We start from the raw sequence: 22,090 nt of genomic DNA, 5'->3' as shown, positions 1-22,090 counted from the left end.
AGGTTGCTAAGAATATCCAGCCACAGGCCTGACCACAAGCCAGTTAATGCCCCGCGTGGCGGATTCCATGGTCCTTTGGGCATGGGAGGAAGGAGCTTACTGGGCAGCGGGTGCTCATGGAGTCTCTCAACTGGAAGTGTGTAGACATGGAAGTAAAGTAACATTAAAGAGCCAGCCACTCGATCCTGCCCTCAAGGAATATAAAATCTTAGAAGGGAAGACATTGACCTACCTCAAGGTACTTACTGCGCCTTAACAGATAAAATCAAGGACAACCATACAGCGGGACGAGAGGCTCTGAGACAGCAAGTGCCAACAAGAGGACCCCACCCTGGCTTCTCACAGCCAGATTGGGTGGATCCTGTGGCCTAGCAGCTGGCATCATGAGAGGGAGCCAGGCAGGCCTAGGGAATGTGTTCCCTCTGCTAGTCTTCAGTTTTCTCATCTGCAAAGCAAGGGGTTTAGAATGCAATTCCATAAACATTTTTGCCTCCTGGGTCTCTGATGCATGCACCCCTGGAAAAGTAGACATGCACACTGAGGACTGCCATTTTCACACCCTTTCAAGGGGTTGCCCGGCCCCAAGTAGGCCATTCAAGGATCTCAAATGAAGGTCCTGAGGTTTTGGTTTAGAGGAGGGAGTGTTCTTGGAGAGCTAGAGAGGGCTGGAAAGAGTTTGTGGAGAAAGTGGGATTGATGGATAGGCAGAACTGAAATATCTACATCTTCATTCAACAAATGCAACAAGCGTCAACTGTGAGCAAGCCCAAGGGATGGCTGCAGCACACAGAGAACTGCTGCAGATTGAACGCTCCCCTAAAACTCATTGAAGCTTGACCCCTATTGTAACAGTGTTAAGAAGGTGGAAATCTGATCATGTTATTTGAAGGGTGGGGCCTGATTAGATTGGATCCAAAGACCATGCCCTGGTGAATGGATTGATCCATTCATGGAGTAATGAGTTGGTGGTGTAATAGGTGGTCATAGGCAGGGTTCTGATGGCTTTATAAGGAGATCCAGTGAGCAGGTTAGCTCTCTTGCTCAGCCCATTCTCACCATGTGATACCCTGCATCACTGTAAAGAGTCACCCCCCACAAGAAGGCCCTCACCAGATGTGTTCCCTGGACCTTGGACTTCCCAGTCTCCAAACTGTAAGAAATAAATTTCGTTTCTTTATAAATTACCCAGTTTCAAGTATTCTGTTATAAGCAACAGAAACAGACTAATTCGAACATAAGGCTCTTGAGTCTTGTAGAACTCCCATTCTAGCTGGAGAGACCGTCCTTTCTGCCCCAGCCATACAGGCTTCCTTCTCTTCCTCAGATAGTTCAAGATCATTTCTACCCCAGGGCCTGTGCATTTGCTGTTCGGCTGCCTGGAACCCTCTTTTTCCCCCATACTCATTCATGGGTTCCTTCTCAGCTTCTCCTCCCGGCCATCCTGGCTAATGCTGTCCTTCTCTCCCACCACTCTCAGCCACACTAACCCGTTGCATCTTCTTTGTAGCATGCATCGTCATCTCAAGTTACTTCTTTTTGCTTTCTGTTTATGATCCATCTCCCATAGGATAGGGATCTTGTCGGGTCCTGTTCTCCACGGTGCCCTGGCACCCAGGACAGTGCTTGCACACAGTAAACAACCATCAGGTATGCGATGAAGCAAATGAACTAATTATAGACTTAATTCTGTATTGCTGTGCACTGGGGACGCCTGTGATGTAGGGGCAGGGCAGGGTGGTTTGAGAGCATGAAGCTGGGGGACTCAACTGGTCTGGATGATGTTTCAGGGAAGGTGTCTTGGAGGAAGGGCTGTTTGAATAGAGCTCTGAATGACTAGGCGAAGGGGGTGGAGAGAACAAGGATCTGGGCCAGTTGCTAGATAGGCTCCAATGTGGGATGGGGCTGGAAACAGAGCTGCCAAGAGCGAAGGTCCGAGGGGCAGGGCCTGGTGGGCTGGCTTAGCGTTTTCATCTTTATCTCAGTAGTGAAAGCTGCTAGGACAGTCTGGCTGCAGGATCTGCCCCCCTTTACCTCTCTGATCATTCTTCTTGCTACTTTGCAGCCTGCCCACTCTGGAACCCTGGTTGTTCCTTACACACAGCAGGCACTGTCCTGCCATGGGGCCTTTGCACTAGCTGTGCCTCTGTCTTCAACACTCTTCCCCCAGAAATCTGCTTGGTTCACTCTCTTGCCTCATATCTCACCTTCTCAGAGGCTTCTCCGACCACCCCTGAATTCTGCAAACTTCTCCCCACACTCTGCTTTCCTGATGCCCCTTACCTGCTCCCACTTTTCTTTCCATGGTACATATCATTGTCTACTGTCTGAGGTAATTTTATGACCTGTTACTTTTATTGTTTATCGTCCATCTTTTTGGGAGGCGGGGGGAGGAGTCTGTCCATCTTTCTCCTGCTGGAATATAAGCACCTTGAGGGCCAGCATCTGTTTTATTCCCCATGGTGTGTTGAGTGCCTGGAACGGCACCAGTAGTGATGATATTCACAGATGCGGTAGTTGCTGTTGACTGCTGTGTGGGAAATGGACTGCAGAAGGGCAGGAGCAGATGAGGGGGACCAGGTAGGAGGTCATTGCCGTAATACAGGCGAGAGGTTGTGCCAGGCAGGGCAGGGGGCAGGATGCGGAGGGAATGGATGACTACTAGAGCAGTGTAGAGAAAAGAAAACAGGATCTGATAATGGGTCAGGTTGGGGTGTGAGTGAAGGGATTGGAGACGTCAAGCGTAACTCCCAGGTTCCTGGACAGTATAACCAGGTGGTTGGTGGGGACCAGAGAGAAGAAGCAGCTTTAGGGGAAAGAAGGGAGAAGGGGTGTTCCTGGAAGGGAACATGCATGGGCAATGATGGGGAAAAGTCCAGTTGGGCTGCAGCGCAAGTTCCTGCAGAGACAGCGAGGAAGACAGGAGGAACCGCAGGCTGGGGGCCTGGCCGAACCATTGATGCTGCCTCCTCCACGCTCTCACCCTGGAGTTCCGGGCCGTGGCCAGGGCTGCCTCGCAGGAGTGCGCAAACCCTCCACGCCAACGTGGCACATCGGCCTGGTGTCTTCCTCTCAACCACGCGGCTGTATGGTGGAACAGAAAGTTTGTTTCTCTTCACCTGGTTTAAAAGTTTGCTTCCTTGCTGTCGCTAGAACAACCACACGGCCCTCCCCCAACCCCCTGCACCCACACTCCGTTCGGAACGTCCACACGCTCCTGCTGCGAGGGCTTCTGCCCAGAGTGTGCATGCAACTTTAAGCCCTATTCTTCCCCAGTTTGTTTATTTTTAAAAAATTTATTATGTTTTTTATTTTGTAAACATTTTACTGAAGTACAGCACAGACAGAAAAGTGTATAAATCCTAAGTATACAGCGTGATGAATTGTTCCAAGCTGAGCACACCTGTGTAACCAGCATGCAGTTCAACATGCAGAGTATTCCCAGCTCCCCAGAAGTCCCCATTGTGCTCTTCCCTCTAGGATTTACCCCTATCCTGACTTCTAACACCTTAGATGAACCCCTTTGCCCACTTTAAAACTGGAAGTAAGTGGAATCCTATTGTGCATATTTTTTTGAGGCTGACTTCTTTTGCATAACATTTTATTTGTGCATGCATTTGAAAAAACAGCCTTCCAAGCAGTCTCCCACTTCAAGCAAGTGATCGGGGCTGAGCCCCCGCAGCCCCTTCTGGCCTGTAGAATACTTTGAGAAAAACTTGGAGAAGCCCTAGTAGAGGCAGTAGGGGTCAATGGAGATTTTGAGTGGGGCAGAAGACAACATGGGTGTTGTAAGCAAATGATATGCTAAGCATTGTATTAGGTGCTGCACGGGAAGACATGGTTAGGAGGGAGTGAAGGAAAGATGAGACTGGGGCCAGGTTGTAAGAATATCTTGAACTGCAAGAAGAGGAAAGAGTAGCTTATGCCTGAGGTGGGGAGAGAGAGGTCGGAGGGGTGTGCTCCCTGCCTCCCAAAAAGATCTCCTGAATGCTACCAGGCCATTCTCCTCTGGAAAGGCTCTCTTTAGCTCAAGATGGGAAGGGGGTCCTTGCCTTGGGGGCAGAGACCATTCAAGTCCTATTGTCTCGGTCATCCGGGAAGGTGTGTGTGTTGTGTGTGTGTGTGTGTGTGTGTGTGTGTGTGTGTGTGTGTGTGAGAGAGAGAGAGAGAGAGAGGGTGCACTTCTTGGGAAGCCATATTTCTAATAGTAATTCCTAGGGAGCCTTACGCTGGAGAGGGAGGGGGCAGTGCTGGCTTCTGCCTCTCTGATGGCGCCCTTGGACGTCAGCGGGAGAGGGAGGGAAGAGGGGGCCTCAGGGATTGGCAGACACATTTGAGAATTTCAGAATCCAAAGTCCAGAAAGCGTGAGTGACTTGCCCAAGGTCACAAACTGAGAGAGCCAGCATTAGAAACTGGATTTCTGGTCCCCTCCATGGTTCTTTCCATTACTGTGTACCACCCGCTCACTTTACAAAGGGCCTACTGTTGCCACCAAAAGAGCTGAATTATGTCATTTTGGAAAGGCGTTATGAATTCAGTTCCATTATGTGGAATGGGGCAAAGACGTTGTAAGCAGGCATGACATTATAATTCACGTCCCATTTCTTCTATTGATCTTTGCTGGGTTTTGTGTATCTTTGGAAGCAGCCTTAAATCATTATTGGAACAAAGTATGGAGAAAAATAATAATATCTAATTACAAATGAGGAATAGACCATATGATCCTATTAATTGCCTTCCCTGCAATCTTTATTTTTGGTATTTTCAGAATAATTAAAGGAGTAGGCCTCGATTGGTGGAGGTGGTGGGTTAGCACTGAACTCTAAATCAGGAACATCACCTACGCCAGGAATGGCCCTGTGTGGTCTGCCACCTGGGACACTTTCAGAGCAACACCAAGGGCTGTGCTCTAGTCTGTATTTACTCTCTTCTGACAAGAAACTCTGGCAACAGCTGGAAAATAAACCCCAAAGCAAGGAAGAAGCTGAAGAGGAAATACTTGGTGGCGCATTAATCATAGTCGTCAGACCTAGAGCAGAGGACAATGGCTGGTTCGAGGAAAGACTGAACCTAAATTATCTTGGAGATTGATCTTCTCGTCAGCATTCCCTGTGCCAGCAAGCAGGCCAGAAAGGTCTCAGCACAGCCACTGGCATTGAACTAATGGGGGCATTCACTGACTGACCAGCATGCTTTGTCAAAGAGAGTAGGGCAGGGGCCGGCCCGTGGCTCACTCGGGAGAGTGTAGTGCTGATAACACCAAGGCCACGGGTTCGGATCCTATATAGGGATGGCCCGTTAGCTCACTCCCTGGCTGAGCGTGGTGCTGACAACACCAACCCAAGGGTTGAGATCCCCTTACCGGTCATCTTTAAAAAAAAAAAGAGAGAGAGAGTAGGGCAGGAATGACCACCTTCTGTCTGCAGTTCATCCCATAGTTTCCACTCGCCCTGAACCACACCTGCATGATAAATTCACTGCCTTCATGTCCTCAGGGGACAACATTTGCATGCCAGGATGCAGTGAAGGCCATTGCCTTCAGAGCCAAATAAAGTGCCCAATAATGATGATCCTGTGGAATTGGCAGGGTAATGAAGCGGATCTCAGGTGCTTGGAAAGTCTGAAATTTAGTTGCCAGTGTCACACCGTGATGGCAGGGGTGGTGATGGCATGGTAAAAGTTTGGGCTTTGGGAATCAGGTAATGAGCGTCCAGGCAAGTTATTATGCTCTAAGACTCAGTTTCCTCATTTGTGAAATGTGGATAATAATAGTACCTTTATTCTAATGTAGTTATCTATACAAAATGAGATTATTATTGTATATAAAGTATTTAGAACTGTGCCTGGCAGATAGAAAGCCCTTAATCAATTATAGCTATTGTTCTTCTAAGAGCCGAAGAAAGCTAGTAACCGTCTTCTCCCCAAATCTCAAGAGCTCTCCAGCTTCAGAAGAGCTGCATGATGGGTCCTTCCCATCTCATCTCTTTTTGCTCTAGCTCTCTCCATGGTAAGAGTAAGAGTAATCTTTGCAGAAGCTCAAAACGGGGAAAAATGTTGCCTGGGAGTATGAAAGGGCAAGGAGGTTTATAATCTCGCCAAACACTGAGCCATAATTTAGCATTGGTGGAGGTAGGTGCAGAAACATTCCAAACAGAGCTAGAGGATCTACTTGTTCTGGGGAGGAAGGCCCTCCCTTGAACTTTTTGGCCTCACACTTTCTCAAGGCTTACTTAGGAGGAAGGAAACTCTTCATTCAGATGATAAATTCTTAGGTTCCCATGGTGAATGCAACAGATCAGCCAAGACCTGCTGATCCCAGAAAGAAGGAAACTCCTTTTATGATATTTACTGCAGTTGGCAAGTTGCCAGGACAACCCCAGAAAGATACAATTGGAGAAGCTATGTAGGATCTGGTCCCATAAATAGTCTAAGTTTGGGGGAAACCGGGCATATGCATAGGAGGCAAACAATATACTCTATTGGACAGAGCCTGGGTTTGGAGTCATGTCGAATCCCTGTAGCCACACTCTGCTACATTAGCCCTGTATTTTTAGGGGGCAAATTTAAGAGCTTCAGTCCCCTAAACTATAAAATGTGAATAGTAATACCTGACCCATGGGGTTATTTTGTGGCACAAGTCAGATAACTTGGAAATGCACGTAATAGTCACTGGAAAGAGCGAAGGTCCTCAATAAACAGTAGCTATTTTTATCATATAGGAATTATTCATTGTTAAAAAAGACTTGCTTTGCTATCAAATGTAATGTAGTGACACAGTGGAGGTCAAGTTGCAAGGAATTGAGAGAACTCCAATTGCCCAAGCTCGGCTGTGACCAGAACCTACACTTCTAGTTTCTGAGGGACTCTAGGAAAAAAGTCAATCTTCTGCAAGCAAGGAAGGACCAAATCTTTGGCAATACGCAGAGTACTGTGAGGGGGCTCTGATTGGCTTTGTCTTGCTCTTAGCTAGGGTGTCTCTCTCATCTGCTGGAGATGCTATTCTGCAACACTTAGTAAGGATGGCACTCCCAAGGCCTCCCACAGCACACACACCCAGGTCACTTGGCGCATATGACAAAAACCTGTATACATGCGTCCCATGTTCCCATCAGCCTCCCTCGAGCCTCCCCAGAAGATAGTGGCTGCTCCAGCCTCATGGTTCACTTTCCTAATTTCTTCTGCCTCAGTCCTCACCATAACCAGAGAACCACTCCCTGCAAGCTCAGGAACCTCCCTTACCTTTAGCACAACCCCACAACTGTCTTGCTCTCTTGAACTTGGTTTCTTTCTCTGGCTCTGATATAGAATTTTTTTTGGAGGCTGGCTGGTATGGGGGGATCTGAACACTTGACCTTGGTGTTTTAACACCACGTTGTAACCATCTGAGCTAACTGGCCAGCCTGATATAGAATATTTATTCAGCTGGCAAAAATGTATTAAGCATTCAATCTTTCATGAATTATCAAGTATTTTTTTTAGCATGCATTTGTGCCAGCACTGTGCTAGGCACTGGGGGATACAGGCGGGAGCAAAAGCCTTGTAACATTTTGTTTATACATGCTCATTGCAGTACATTGATACAAGCTCAGTACACAGTGATGATACACCCTGCCCTTAGGGAACATACAGTCTTGCGGGGAAGATGACTGCCCAAGGAGAAACTTGCAGAGCCTATTCAAGAGCTGACAACAGGCCTGTGTGACTGGCCCTCAGAAGATGAGGTAGACAGTGGCAAGCAATGAAATGGTAGGGAACAAAGTGGCCTTGTTAAGGAGTTTGGGTTTTGTTCCAAGTGCAGAGGGAACTAGAGAGGTAGTGACATGCGATATGTTTTTAAAAGACCTTTCTAGCTGCCATGTGGAGGATGGATTGGAGGAGAGTGACAGTGACAGCACAGAAACCAGCTGGAATAATAATCCTGGCTAATAATCCAGGCAAGAAAAGATGGTGTCCTGGCTTAAGGTGGATGTAGGAGAATGGGAAGAAGTAGGCTTATTGGATAGAACGCTTGGAAGTAGAATCAGCTGGCTTTGCCAGGGGACTGTAGGGAGGTGAGGTAGCAGATAAAGGGGAGAGGTTAAGAATGACCCCCCACCCCAGGATTCTGCTTTAAGCACTTGAGCAGCTAAGCCATTTTCTGTGATAGGGAAGGGAGTTGGAGCCAGGGCAGATTCTAAGGGAAGAACTCTTCCCCTTTGAAGGGATAGTTTGTCCTGCTCACCACTGTTTACCCAGCACCTGCTGCAGGGCCTGGCACTTAGTAAATACCCCCAAATATTTGTAGATTAATTCCTTTTTTTAAGAATTCAGTTTTTTTGCATGCTATGAGGCAGTGTAGCAGAGTGGTTAAGAACATCGATTATGGAGATAGGACTGCCTGGATTTGAATCCTATAGTGCCACCATTTTCTGGAAATATTCTGTAACCTCTGTTTCCTCATCTGTAAAATGAGGATAATGACTCTACCTACATTATAGGGTAGTTGTAAGGATTGATAGTTAATTTATATAAAGTATTTAGAGGAAAGCTGTGTACCTAACAAGCACTATGTAAATGTTAGCTATTGTTAAGCTGGATGTAGATGTCAAGTTGAGATATCAGGCCTGCAGTTTGATATGGGGGTCTGGAACTGGGAAAAAAAAAACTAATTTGAGTCAACAACAAATAGGTGGTAATTAAACCCATAAGCCTGGGGCTGGACGGTTAGCTCAGTTGGTTAGAGTGCAGCCTCATAACCTCCCCCGCAGCCCCCCCCCTGCAAAAATAAATACAGCCGTAAACCTGGATGAGATTGGCAGGGAAAAAGGGAGGGCCCACGCCCAAAGTAACTAGTAGAACACAGAGAAGAGCCTGGAAAGAAATTAAAAGAGATTCAGAGCAAGGATAAAACCATTGTGTGTGGCATCTGGGAAGCCAAGAGGAGCAAGGCGGGGGGTGTGCAGAGATGGGTCAGGGGTGTTAAGTGCTTCTAAGAGGCCAAGGAAGGCAAAAACTGAAAAACACCACCCACTCCTGGCAACAAACCTGGGAGAATGGAAGAGTGGGTTGAAGAGTGTTGACACGTGATGATGTATCTATACAGTGAAATTTATGCACCATGTTACAGACAAGGCCCATCTCCACGTGGAAAATGATCTGTAAGTAGCAATAAGTTTCCTAGGTGAGGTACAGAACAGCTTATGCAGTGTGTTCCCATTTCTGAAAATGAGGAGGACATGCATATGTACAAAGAAACGGGGGGGGGGGGGGACTCCCAAGCGAGATCTTCAATACACAAATAGGCATCTGCGTGCCCCTTGCTTTGTTTTTTTACACAAACTGCAACATAGTATACACACCATCTGCACCTGTTTTTTTCTTTTAACAATAGACTTTAGGGGGTCATTCCACATCAGTACAAAGAACAGATATATATATATATATATATATATTTTTTTTTTTTTTTAAACAGCTAGAGAATATTCCATTGTGTGTATGTGTGTGCCATTAATGTCATTGCTGGACATTTAGGTTGTTTCTAATCCTATGCTGTTATAAACAAAGCTGCACTTATTCTAATGTCTTAGAATAATTTCAAAACTAGCTGATTTTTAGAGTGAACATGAGGTAAGGAAGTGGAAATGCATATGGATATAGACACCTCTTTCAATTACAGCTGTACAGGTAAACAGATAAATAGGGAGGCAGGAAGGGAGATGTGGGGTTAAGAAAGGGCATTTTAAAGATGAGAGGTGCTGCAAGCAAATGAATACAACGGGGTCATTCAATAAATAGTACACAGGGGAGGGGGTGGAAGCAGCTAGGAAGAGCTTCTGAGAAGCTGATGTTTTAGCAGGTACAGAAGGATGACTTACAACAATGTGAACCCCTGTGCTGAGTGCTGTAGGAACACCAAGATAGATGGATGGACACAGGCCTTCAGGAAGGTTTGACTGCTGCAGGGAAGCTATGCTGTTTCAACAATTAGCTGCAGTATTGTTAGAAAGTGGTTGATTCTGTCACTGAGGTACAGCGATCTACGAACTTTCCACTGGGGTCCCTGCTGGTGGAGTTTGCTCTCAGTTCCAGAGGTTCCCTGGGTTCCTGATAAGACATTCCCTGGGGGAGAGGAGAGTGATATTTTGCCTGAAATGTGTTGATTTACCCTATAGGGATCAAATGACACACGTGTCCTGGAAGGCATAAAAAAAAAATTGGAAGTAAATAAAACTCCCAAGAAGAATTTCTATTTCTGATGGTTTTGCTGATGGTCTTGTAAACTGTATATTTAATCAAAGGCACTCGAATGTCTTTATTTTTTTTTAACTATTGAAGAGCCATTTAAATGTCAACATAAGCAATTCCCTCCCAAATAGTGCTGTTTATACATTACTTTCCCTAATAGACCATAATGATTCATAAGGAGGCATTTTGCGCCTCTAAATTGTAGGCCTATTGAAATATAAATTAAGATGATAAATAATTTGACCTTACCTGGGAATACTAAGTACTTACATGTGTCAAATACAAAATTACCCTGAACATCAGGGTCCCTAAAAAGGCGGCAGCCTTCCTCTCCTGGCTGAATTCAATAAACAAAGTGGGTTTATAAATTTCCCTTAAGAGTGTGGAGGAAAGAGGGGAATACACAAAAGAATGTGCCCGGGGACCCGGCCATCCCCGCCCTCCAGATTTCCCCTGAAGCTGAAAGGCGAGTGCAGGCTGCCCCCGGCGCTCCGCGCGCTCCCCTCTCCCCCTCCTTCCGCAACGCCGCTGGAGTTTCAAAACATGGAGTTTCCACAGGAACTTTGCCAGGCCGAGCTCGCAGCCCTCCCGGGTTCCCGCAGCGGATTCGCCCAGTCGGCAGCGCCGCGCGGCCTCCCCGCCCCCACTCGCTCCAGGGAGCCGTTGACCTGGGAGTCTCCAGCTGCTCCGCAAAACCGCACAGCGGGGTTCAGAACCCGAGAGGGCGCGGAGCCTCCGGGGCTCCACGTCCCCGTCCGACCCCGCCCGCGGGCCGGAGGGTGGCAGCCAGGCGCCCTCCGCGGGACCCTAGCCGAGCCCGTCACCTGGGCCTGTTCGCTGCCACCGCCGCTGCCGCCTGCGTTGGAGGCCGGGGCTCGGCAAGCTCTCCACTCCCGGGGACGGGGCCGAGAAGCGGGGGTCGTGGAGGGGCGCAGGCTGCGGCGGGCCGAGGCTGGGTGCGTTGGCCACCCGCGCTGGGGTTTTGTTTTGTTTTGAAGCCGAGTGGGGGAGGGGCAGCACATTGTCAATGAGAAATTTCCTGTTCGCAAGACTCCGCTTGCAGAGTTTCTGTCCTGCCCTTGAACTGACAAGTGGATCTTGGCTGCGCGAGTCCCTGAGAGTCAAGCCAGCCGCGCCGGGCGCGCGCGGGGGTGGGGGCGGGGGTACCGGCGCCGAGGCCCCGGGAGCCCGGCTGAGCGGGGCCGACGCCTGCCCTCCCGATTCTCTGGAGCACCCTTGAGCGCCGAGCCGAGCGGTGACTAATCTGCGGCTCCGGGCCTCTTGGCGCGCAGCCCGGGCTCGCCTCCCGCCCCCTCGTCCCCCCTCCCCGCCTCGCCGCGCGTAGCTCCGCCGAGCGAATCGCGCGGGCCAGCGCCGCCGCCGCCGCCGCCGCGTTCCCGGGAGTGTGGGAAGCGGGTCGAGGTGGGCGGCTCCAGCGCCGTCTCCAGTCGGCCTCCTTCGACTCGGTCCCGCACGTGCGTTTCCTTGCCCCTAAGCACTTTGATCAGCGTTTCCTCCGCGGCGCCAAGGAGCCAGGGCGAACCGGGGCTTTTAACCCCCTACGTGCCAGCCCCACCGTGGGCTCCGGGAGGAGGGTGTCGCAGAGAGCTGGTCCACACGGGGTGCGATCAGTTTGGTTTGGCAAGCCTGAGCCAGGAGGAGCCCAGCCGGATCCTAGGAGCTTGCCCAAGCGCGGCACGCTCTCCTGGGGAGAGCAGGCCTTGAGGCCCGAGGCAGCTCGTTAACGTTCAAGCCCGCCCAGGGGCCGCGCAGCAACCCGACCTGCCCGGCCAGGCGAGGTGCGGGCTTGAAAGGCCTGGCTGGCGGAGGCTTCTGGAGGGGCCCGGGAAGCCCCGGCGGGATCCGCCTTCACGCACCCTGTTAGCTGGCACGTGGTTAGCTGCCAACCCGTGGTGGGGGCCTTGCGTTCGCCCTGCGGACTTGTCTTTGGCCGCTGCTCCCTCCCCTAGCCAGGCCTCACCGGAGAGTTAATGATTGATTTACTGGCTCCGCGCGGCCGGCACCCTCCCAGCTATTTGTCCAAGCTGAGGAGTTGCTGGCGAGCGGCGCAGAGGCGGAGAGAGCGGGGGTCGCCCGGGAAAAGAAGCCCCGCTGCCTACGGGAAGGAGCGGCTACTTGATTAGCTCCCACTGGCGGCTCTAGCCGTGTATGGGGCGAACCCACGGGAGGCCCGGCCAGGCGAAGGGAGCATTGGGAAGCGCCACATGTAAATGGGTTGGCAGCTGGTGATTAGGCCGCCCGGTTTTATGAGTCATAATGTGCCGCCCGCCTGGCCCTCAGCCTGCTCGCTGTGGACCTGGCGCGCCGGGGCCCAGGCGGTGGACCGTTCCAGGCTGCGCAGAGGGGGATACTCTGGGGGGCCGGGGCTGCCGAAGGCGTTGCGCAGGATTTCCTCTCATTTCTCCTAGAAGGCAACACAAACACCCTAAATCAAACCGCTCCGACAACCGAAGGCTCCACACAGACACATCAATAAGGATTTCGCCTCCCGCGTTCGAACGCACTGAAACACTTGTCCTATTTTTATGCAAATGACACCACACAAACAGATCTCGCAGGCCCGGGAGAGGGGCGGGAGGAGGGACGCCGCCGCCCCAGTCAGGGGAGGTAAGAGGGGCGGGGGCGCCAAGCCCGCACCCTGGGGCCCGCGCCGGCTTGGGCTCAGCGTGGCTAGCACTGGCCAGGCGGCCCGCTCCGCGCTTGGTGGCTCCCTGCCAGCGCCGCCAAGTCGGCCGCGTCCCCAGGCTGCCTGCAGAGGCGGATTAGGGAAGGAGCGAAGCGAGCCTGTGACTAATCGCGGGGCCTCGGACCGGAGCACCAAGGCCATGTGCGACTGACAGGATCGACACTAGCAGAGGACACGGCGACGCCTCGCTTAATTGCAGGCTTAAAAAATTGCCGCCTGAGCAGCTCCGGTGCGGAGAGCCGCGGCGTGCGCGTTGGGCTGGGGAGCGGGCGGGGGGAGGGTCCTGGTCTTTCGTCCCGAGGGAGGGAGGTTTGGCGTCTCCTGGATGGAGGAACCTGGCCCTCGTGTTCCCCACTCTGCAGGGTCGCCCCATCCCGCGTGCCGACCGAGTGTTGATGAGCCTGACAGTAGAGTATGATCCAACTTCCAGGGCTAGGTTTTCCGACCCTTTCCCTGCAGAGCCCACATTACCCCCTTCTCTCCCTAGATCCTGTAAAAAAGGCGGCTGTGCAGTTGGGGGTGAGAGATTCCAACAAACCCTTAAAATAAAAACCACCGAAACACTTTCTCTTCCCTCCTGATATAAAACCCCGAATGACCAAAGAGGAAGGAGAGGAAGGCAAGTCGGGGCTGCGAGAGCGAGGTCACCGAGTGCCAAAAACTCGAGGCTCACAGACACGCACCCTGGGCTCTTTAGCACTGGTCACAGTCCCTGTGGCCCAGACCTCCTTCCTGGAGCGCTGGGGCCTCTCGGGGGAGAAGGGGGAAGAGTCAGCAGGCCGGCTGGTCTGTGTGTGGGGGTGGAAGGGGGAGGAAGGCGGGGTGGCGGGGAACCCAGCGAGAGAAGTTTCCACCACGCTTTGGTCTGCTGCTGCCAAAATCCCCGGGCCCCTCCCCACCCGCACCGCCTTCCGTTGCCACCACAAGTTTGGTTTAACGAGAGCTCGGGACAAAAGCAAACGTTTTCTATAGACCCCGAAAACAAAGGGGAAAGAGACGCGCGGGGCTGCCGAGAAGCGGCTGCTTAGCGTAATGGTGCCAGGCCGAAAGCAGAGCATTAGAACTGCAAAAGCCGCGCGGGCGGGAGGAAGTGCGAGGCGGGAGGCGGGAGCGCGGGGGGAGGGGCGCTGCGCCATGTTTCCGTGTCACCCGCCGAGTCGCCGGCGCTGGGCTCGGCCGCCGGCTCCCGCCTGCCTCCGTAACAGAAAGCGTGCGATTAGCAGCCAGACAGGCGGGGACTCCAAGCCCGCGGGGCCGCCGCACACGCCTCCCGCGGCCCAGGCCCGCGCCACCCCCCCCCCCCCGCCTGCCGGGTAATCATCCTCCTCGCTGCAGCGCTGTGTGCACTCTCATTAGAGCAGGGAGGCTTTTCTCTGCTCACTCGCTCGGCTCCCGCTGGCAAAACAACGCCTTCCCCGGCCGGGCCCTGGGCCAGGAGAGTCGGGGAGGGCGGGACGGGGGGGGGGGTGCCGCCGCGGTGAATCAGGGTAAGCGGCGCAGGTCAGCTCGGCCGCCCGATCTTTTCGGGGCTCCGAGATGGGGAGAATCCATCCGCCTTTCCCCACGCGGAATGGCAGTCTAATCCCGTATCATACCCTACGTCCCTACGTGTGTATATGGAGGGGTGCTGGTGCCGTCATGACCTACTCTCGTCACTCGCCGGAGGCTAGAGTGGGGCCAAGGGGGAGATGAGTGTGTCTGGTTTAGAGAACGGGGGCGGACACCGGGAAGGCTCCCAAAACAGGTTTTGTCCCATCTGTCTTGCGAACGATCTCCTAAGGCCAGAAGCCGGATCCCAGGGGTGGCGGCTCTTCGACCCTCGAAAGGAGACTCGGGCCTCCAGCAGCCCTCTGGCTTCAGGCTTGATCGCCCAGAGTGGGTGGGTGATAGGGGTGGCCAAAGCTCGGCTGCTCCTGGCCCTGTGCTTCGGAGCCCCATTTTCTCCTCCGCGATCTCTGCACACAACAGTAGGCAGCTTCTCCCAGCACCACGCGCCCAGCTGCAGGGCCCGGGAGCAGGTGTTCTTGCCCGGCCGGAGTGGCGGCTCCGCGCCCCTCCCGTTCCAGCTGCGGGGCTGGGAGAGGGAGGAGGTGGCGTGCTTATGGCGGCAGCAGAAGAATGTCTCACCGGACCTCGAAGAGGGTCCTCCCAGCTTAAATGGGGATACTCCAGGGCGCAGGCCAGGAGGGATCAGGGGTGATGCGCGGCCATCCCTCGTCTGGAACAGCCCTGGGGGCCAGCGGAGGCCGCTCGAGGCGGCGCGAGGGCTTCCGGTCCCCTTGACTTCGGCGGTGGCGGCGGCGGCGGGGCGGCCGGGAAGTTCCCGGGGAGGCCGCGAGGAGCACCCTCCCCTGCTGCCGCCGCCGCGCAGCTCTCAAAACGGCGCCCTAGGAGCCTCTCGGCGTCTGGCAACGCCACTCTAGGCTTGAGCGGGGATGGGGGCTGCAGGGTGGTCCCGGCCCAGCCCGCAGCGGGGGAGGGACGGAGACCCCGCGGGAGCGGCCGCGCGCCTCCCAGTCCCCCTCCTCGCAGCCACCGCCGCCGCTGATATGGCGGGCACGTGAAGCGCAGCTCGGCGCCCCGGCGCCAGCCAGGGAGCGGCCTGCCCCGCCGGTTCAGCTTACCCGCGGACCCAGGAACGCGGAACCGAGCCCGGTCGGGGCCCGCGCCCCCGCCCCTAGCTCGCTGCGGCCCCGCACCTCCTCCCCGTCCGCGCCTGCGCCTGGCTTTGGGGCCGCGCCAGACGGCTCGCCCGAGGGGAACGCGGGCTGACTAATGGGACGCGTGTGGACCTTACGTGAGGCCCGGCTGTCAGCGGATGCCCGCTCGGTCGGCGCTTACGCCGCGGCCAGGCTTTTCGGGGAAGGGCGAGAGAGGGGTTTCCCCGCTTGGCGGTTTCGGCTCTCTGGGGACAATCAGGCCGCGGCTGGCCCCAGGCTTTGGGTCTTGCAGCCTGGCCCAGAGGGAGCAGACTCGGCGTGCACCGGGTGCCAAGATGCCGACCCGGGATGGCATCTTGGGGGTGGGAGAGAGATCGGAGTGGGAGGTGGGCAGAGGCCGGGGCCAGCAGCGAGGCTGGGGGGAAATTGCAGGCCGCCCTGCGGGCCTGAAGTTCGATACCGAAGCCTTCAGCAAATAAAAATCTTCCTGAAAACCTTTCTTGAGATTCCTTTGCGGAAAAGAGGATTTATATAACTCTCCGAGAGTCCGGTTCGGCCGAGAGTTCTTGATTTCTGGGGCGTGGGATGCCTTTGCCTCCCTTTACAGAGGCCTGTAAAAATCAGCAGAGTTTCTTATTATTTCGCATTAACAACCACTTCGTGTTGACATGGTTATATGACCATCCCAAATATAACTACCTGTTTAGTTTCAGCACACGAGCGCGATGGTGAAACACTAACATCGACCAGTAACTAAGTGAAGGAAAACCCGGCCGCAAGCTTAGGTTAGATGCAGGATAAAGCCTCATCACGCATCCCTGGTTTTATTCAGTCTAATTACACTAGTAATCTTGCCCCCCCCCCCCCCAAGAAAGTCTGAAACCCTACAGTCGAGGTGAGACTTTCCTGGGGCGCCTGGCCAATGGGGAGGGGATTGTTGGTGTAGGGGAGGTGGGTTTTAAATGTCACTTCTAAATGAAAATGCTTTCCTTCACCCTTTTTTCTTTTTTTGATGCAGTTTTCGAAAGGAGCATTTTCTCGAGATAAGAAGTGACCGATCAAAATCGCTGAGGGGAGGTTGTAAGCAGCCGCTTTGCCCCAGCTTAGCGTTATCTTATCTTTCACACTTGCATGGCGGAAAAAAATTGGCTTATCTTTATCCCCACCCCCTTCTCGCCTTAATTGCTAAAAAACACTGGTGTGTTAAACAGGGAGGAAGGAGGTCTCTGGATTGTCAGTGGAAAAGGAAGATTCAAAAATATGGGCTCCTGGGAAGCAAAGGTGGCAGGATTAATTCTCTCCTCCAGGCCTTTCTGGTACAGCATAGAGGGTCCAGTCCGGGATGAAAGGCCCGATGACTAGATTTAAAAAACAAAAAAAGATCTGGGGATGGCCTTGGGTCGTGTGGCTTCCCCAGGCCTCGCTTTCTCAGCACTGCGTTACCAACCTCTTCCCCGCTTCATCTCAAAAGCTGGTGGTGGGTCGGGTTGAGGCCTCTCTGCCTTCATCCCCCCTTCCAGGGATGCAAGGCTGGGACGCAAAGCCTGCTGGAAATCATTAAAATATATGCGAGTGTCTGCAAACACACACTTTTAAATCATGGCGTTTCCCCACCACGCTGGTATATTTAAACTCTAGAGCGAGCTGGATCTCCTCCCTCTCAGTCGTTTGTCTGTGTCACCGACAGGCCGCTAATGGCCCGGCTTCCAGGAGCTGTGCATTATGCATTAGCCTCCTCCCTCCGCCGCACACAGAAGGTTCTGTCAGGCCTCGCAACACAAACCACCCTGTGCCCCCCACCCCCCGCGCTCGCGGCCAGGGGCTGCGCGGCTGCTAACACGCTGGAAACGCAGGGATGGGGGAGGAGTGAGCACCGGGGGTGGAGGCAGAGCCGAGTGGGCCGGGAGGTGGAATGCGAGCGGGGAAAATGTGTCGCAGATTAAGCCTTTTGGAATCCCCAGCCCTGCGCGAGCCCCAAGCTTTTGCTCTTGGATGCGACCTTTTCGAGGCAACCATCCCGCGCCACTCACCTCTGTGCCCGACTTTGTGGGGGGGGGCCTCAGAGGTATTTAGGGATACTCAGACGTATTCAGCGCCGCGTTTCCATCTGCTGGTCCGCATCCCCCTTCCTGGCGCGGGCAAGGGGCTGGTGGAGCCTTCAAAATCCTTCCAGTCCCGCGGTGGCGCGTCTCCGCAGGGGACCCGCGGGAGTGGAGGAGGGAAGCTGGATACAAGACGGCTGGGGAGAAAGGCTGGCAAGCGGGGTCCGAGGGCGAGTAGTTGGTGGTTCCCCGCCCCCTCTCGCTGCGGTTCCCACTCACTGCCCCCAGCCGGGGAAAATATGCGCAGGAGGCGCCTTGCTAAATAAGCAGCCGGGGCGGGACGTGGCGTCCGGGTTTATCTGCAGGAGCATCCGGCCCAGCCCGGCGGCTTCCAGGGCTCTTAAGCTAGGGCCTGGCCAAACCTCCCAGAAACCTCCTGTATTTATGTCCTGATTCCCGCAGCAGTCCCCGAAGTGTAGGAGGCAGTTTACTCACCCGTGTCTGGGTTCGGGAAGCTCAGGGCCTGACATAAATCGAGCTCAGACCAGAAATTCTGGGAGAAGGTTGCTAGGAAGTACATAGTGCCTGCCCTTTGGGCCTTCCTCCCCCAAACACTCGATAAGCCTCTAGAGGCCAGGCAGGAGAAAGAGCAGCCATCTTCAACCTGGCGACCCCTAAGTCCAGCGGTCTTGTCCCCTGTAAGGCAGCTACCTTTAGATGTTTCCGGATTAGTGAAATCCCTGGGACAAAGATGGGCCTTCAGATGTGACCTCATTTGAGTTAAGGAGGAGAAGCCAGATATATGCCCTGTGCTTGGAGGGTGGGCCAGTGGATAAAAAGTCATTAGGTAAGCCCAGAGTTCTTTTACAAAGTGACCGGAAGACTGTGTGGGTGTTCGTGTGTTTTAAAAATAAACAGTAATAGACAATCCCACATTATGTAAAGTAGAAATACATTTATCTGTAATCACCCAAGTCCCACCTGTTCCAGTAACGAGTGCCATAGGCCTTGAGAACAGCGTCTGAGTCTGAGAGGGACCATCTGAGGCTTACCTACCTTTATGATTTGGATCCTATACATGTTAAAATATATGCGAGTGTCTGCAAACACACACTTTTAAATCATGCACCACACACACAATGTTGGGATCCCAGGGTCCTCCCAAACACAGGATAAGGACCTCACCACGGGACCTTTCCTCTAGGCTTGCACTTAGCTGGAGGTGTGGAAGAGGCCCTGGCAGGTCTTGCACAGTCAGCCTGAAAAGGGCAGGCAGGCTCCAGGCCTGCTCCCAGAGGGCCAACTTGCTTGCCCAGTTGCAGAGACTGGTTACAATCTGCAGCAGGAGCGCTCCCGAGAGCCTGAGGTCGAGCGGTACGTTATAACCAAGGGACCCTTCCATGGGATTGGGGCAGGTGGAGGAGGGGCAGCCCACGCCGCGGCACCTCTCATTTTGGCGCCTATTTATTTCTTTGCTGGTTGCGCGACCTCCCCCTCCCTTACGCTCCCTCGCTCGCTCTCTCCGCCTCCTCCTCTACTTTCATTGAAATCCTCCCCTCGCTGAGTGCCGGGTACAGCGGCCTGACCCCCGGGTCAGCTCCCGAGGGGCTCGTGGAGGGCAGGGGAGGAGGGGGAAGGGGAAGGGCCGGGCCGTCCGCACACGCTGCAGGCCCCGTGGCGTCCCCAGCTCCCGGAGCCCTTTCGTGAGTGGGGATACCAAGATGGGACTGCCCTTCGACAGCATTCTGCTGCTCTTCCTGGGAATAATTCCAACTAACCGGACAGATAGGTGTAATCCCCGCCCCCATCCCCTCCATTTTAGAGCACCTCGGGAAAATCCCACATTTTAATTCCCAGTGAGTCACGAATCCCCCCCCCACCCCCCGCCTCTTAGGACTCCCTTAATAAGATATTTTTAAAATCCCACGGAGTTGGAAAATATATCCCTAGGAGATGGAAGAGAAACTCTTTAATCCCACCAGCCCGCACGGGGATACCACGGAGGCGAGACTCCCTACTAAAGGGCGAGTGGGAGGGTGGTGAATACTGCAAATTACGTCAAAGGCGAATTTACTGGCCTGTTTGTCTCCAGCATCAAATTTCTCCCGCAATCAACCCTCCCCGCGGCCCCTTTGCATTTACAGCAACCCCCCCCCCCATTCATTTTAACTCTTGGACTTTTAAAGTTAGACAAACAGGCCTCTTTGTCAGCAGCCCCGGGAGGCCGCAGGACTCGGAGAGGCCGCTGGCCCCGTGCTCGGTTCCTGGATTTTCCAAAAGTTCTGGACGGTTACATGCGACTCTGAACTCAGGGAAAAGCCTGTGCCTGGGGGGAGAGTTGGGGAGACTAGGGGAGGGGAGAGAAGTTGGCCGGGCACCGGGCCAGGGCCTCTGTGGTGCGGCCTAACCGAGCCGGAAGAGCCTGGCACGGCTCCGCACTCGCCCAGGCCAGCTCTCCCTCCCAGTCCGCAGCGGCATAGCGGCCTCCTCGCCTGGAACCACCTTCAGAGAGTTTCCCCACAAATAGCCAACTTCAGCCTTCCCGGTTATTTTAGACTTTTGAATAAAAGGAGTCCCTTCAAAAAGAAATGTTGCTACAACACACAACACAACCAGAGGCCTTTTCTCCAGCTGTGTCTGTAACTCGCATGCGTTCAGTCTAATAACTTTTAATGTCTGGCCCTAAAATGTCTTTATAAAAAATAGCTTTACAGCGTAATAGTCCAGGTGTCTTTCTGCTTGTTACCGGAGATTAAAAAAATGTGTGGGTTACTTTTCAGAGACATCCACCCCCAGAAAGACCAGAAGAAAAAGGCGTGCATTCTGTTTTGCAGGCGCGGGTCCTGGAACCGTTCGTGGCCCAGCCCTGCTGGGCACTGCTCTCACGGGCACTTGCCCGCCTGTCTTTTGCATCAGTTGTTATAAGCAGCTCTGGAGCATGAAGATTTAATTCTGCTGAAGTTTCGGGTTTCAAACGGTAGAGATGTTTCACTTCTGCTTTGAGAAGGGCTGTTTTTATGACTTATGTGCTGAGAACTAAAACAGAATGAATAAAATCGCAGCTAATACCAGTCACGCAGTCACTAGTGAGTCTAATTTTTAAAAGGGAAAATATCTGCTAGCTAAAGCTGATTTTGGCCTTGACCTTGACTTAGTAATCAACTTGAGATGCTTTTGATTATTTTTGGCATGGGGACACTCCAGGATATTTTAAAACTTTCCGTGTGGATTTACAGGCCACCTCCATTTCGGATTTATTTTCTCATCGAGCCTGCACCATCTTGTCCTTAGGCAGAAAGAGGCACTCCACCCCCTTCCCAGCATAAAGAGACCCTAGCGAGCAGCCGAATGGGGTCACCTTTGGCCGCGAAGTCGGGGCCCGCAGTCTGGGTGCGGTTAGGCCGGAATACCCCCTCCCCCACTCCCACCCCTTCCCGCCAGCTTTACGAACTGGGGCTTCTCAGCTCGCCCTTGAGGCTCTGTGCTCCGGGGAGGCCAGAACCTCGCTTCTTCGCTTTCCCCTCCCGCCTGCCTGTCCCCGCCCTCCCCCCCCCCCCCCCCCGCGCCTAGCGCCGCGCCGGGTGCGCTGGAGAAGCTCAATACGTGTCAATTGAATTGAACTGCTGCGGGCGCAGGCTGTACGCCGCCGCCGAACACCGATCAGCACGACGTTACCGAGTGGAAATTTATGGGGCGAACGGTGTAAGCCAAAAGTTGCTCCCTGCCAAGGAAAATAAAACGCGGGAGATAATCTCCCGAGGCTGGGGTGAGGGGCCAGGGTAGACCCTCCAACCATCTGAGATGCAGACCGTGAAATGCTCGAGAACCGGGAGAAATTCAGGCGGATCTCCGCTCCCCTACCGCCGCCCGTTCGCCTTCTTCTGCCTCCACGGCTGCTCCCCCCTCCCACCCCACCCCCCCGTCTCCAAACGATTCCCACACAATTGAAACGTCCGGGGAACTCGGGCGCGGAGTTCGGGCGGAACGGCCAGTGTTGCCCCGGGTGGCGTTTTCAGGTAGCTCTTACATATCCGAAATAGGATAGAGCTCCTCTGGGAAAAGGGGGCTATCTGGGGTGGGGGTGGGAGCGGACACACACTCGCTAGGCTCTGCTGGAGGGGACGCGAGGTCAGGCGAGCGCAGCGCTGGTGGCTAGAGGCGGCAGCGGTGGCTGCCGCTGGGGTTTGACAGCTTTGGCTGTGCGGAGTGCGAGGCGCTTTATGGTAATTGCGGTCCTCCACTGGCCTTCTGGGTAGCGAGGGGAGTCTCGGCGCGCGGCTGGGAGAGCCGCCCCCGCCGCCCCCATCCTCTCGGTTCAGGCTCTGCGGGCCGCCCGCGCCGCCGTCGCTGCCGCCGCCCAAGTCGGTCTCCGGCTCTCCCAGGACGTGCGCCCGGGCCAGGCGTGCGCAACCAACTCGCTTCCGAGCTGGGGAGGGGAGGGGAGGGCAGAGCAGGGCAG

General features: G+C 54.0%; 1 protein-coding gene across 1 annotated transcript in view; it reads left to right on the top strand.

Annotated features, from left to right (window-relative positions):
• BCOR (BCL6 corepressor) overlaps positions 1-22,090 on the top strand; it is a 115,619-nt gene that overhangs the window by 47,983 nt on the left and 45,546 nt on the right. The window lies entirely within an intron of this gene.

This window comes from Cynocephalus volans, chromosome X (assembly GCF_027409185.1).
Source record: "Cynocephalus volans isolate mCynVol1 chromosome X, mCynVol1.pri, whole genome shotgun sequence".
In the NCBI taxonomy this organism is placed as follows: Eukaryota; Metazoa; Chordata; class Mammalia; order Dermoptera; family Cynocephalidae; genus Cynocephalus; species Cynocephalus volans.
The sequence above is the reverse complement of the archived record's forward strand: the minus strand, read 5'-3'. Positions and strand labels throughout refer to the sequence as shown.